We start from the raw sequence: 620 nt of genomic DNA, 5'->3' as shown, positions 1-620 counted from the left end.
ATACCACACATCCATTTATCTATTTTCCTCATTATGGACATTTGTTTTATTTACAGTTTCATTGTTGTTGTTATTGTCATAGATAAAGCTGCTGTAATCATTCATGCCTAAGTCTTAGTGAACATGTGTTTTCATTTCTCCTGCATAAATACTTAGAAGTGGCATTGTTGGATCATGGGGTAGGGGTATTTTTATCTTTGTAAGAAACTGCCAGTTTTCCAAAGTAATAGCACTATTTTATATTCCCACCAGCAATGTGCGAGGGTTCTGATTGTTCTGTGTTCTTGCTGTCACTTGGCATTGTCAGTTTTTAAAATTTTAGCCAGTCTAAAGGTTGTGAAATGTATCTCATTGTGGTTTAATCTTCATCCTTCTGATGACTGATAATGTTATACACCTTTTTACATGCTTTTTGGCCATGTGTATTTATGCATGTTTTTAAAAAGTGGGCTGTCTTTCATTATTGATTTATAGTAGCTCTTTATATATTCTGGATACAAGTGCTTCATCAGATATGTAGATCAAGAGGATTTTCTCTCATTACGTAGTTTGCCTTTTCATTTTCTTGAAGATGTTTTCTCATGAGCAGAAGATTTGGATTTTGAGCAAGTCCAATATGC

Source organism: Galeopterus variegatus, unplaced genomic scaffold, assembly GCF_000696425.1.
Source record: "Galeopterus variegatus unplaced genomic scaffold, G_variegatus-3.0.2 Scaffold15290, whole genome shotgun sequence".
NCBI lineage: Eukaryota > Metazoa > Chordata > Mammalia > Dermoptera > Cynocephalidae > Galeopterus > Galeopterus variegatus.
The sequence above is the reverse complement of the archived record's forward strand: the minus strand, read 5'-3'. Positions refer to the sequence as shown.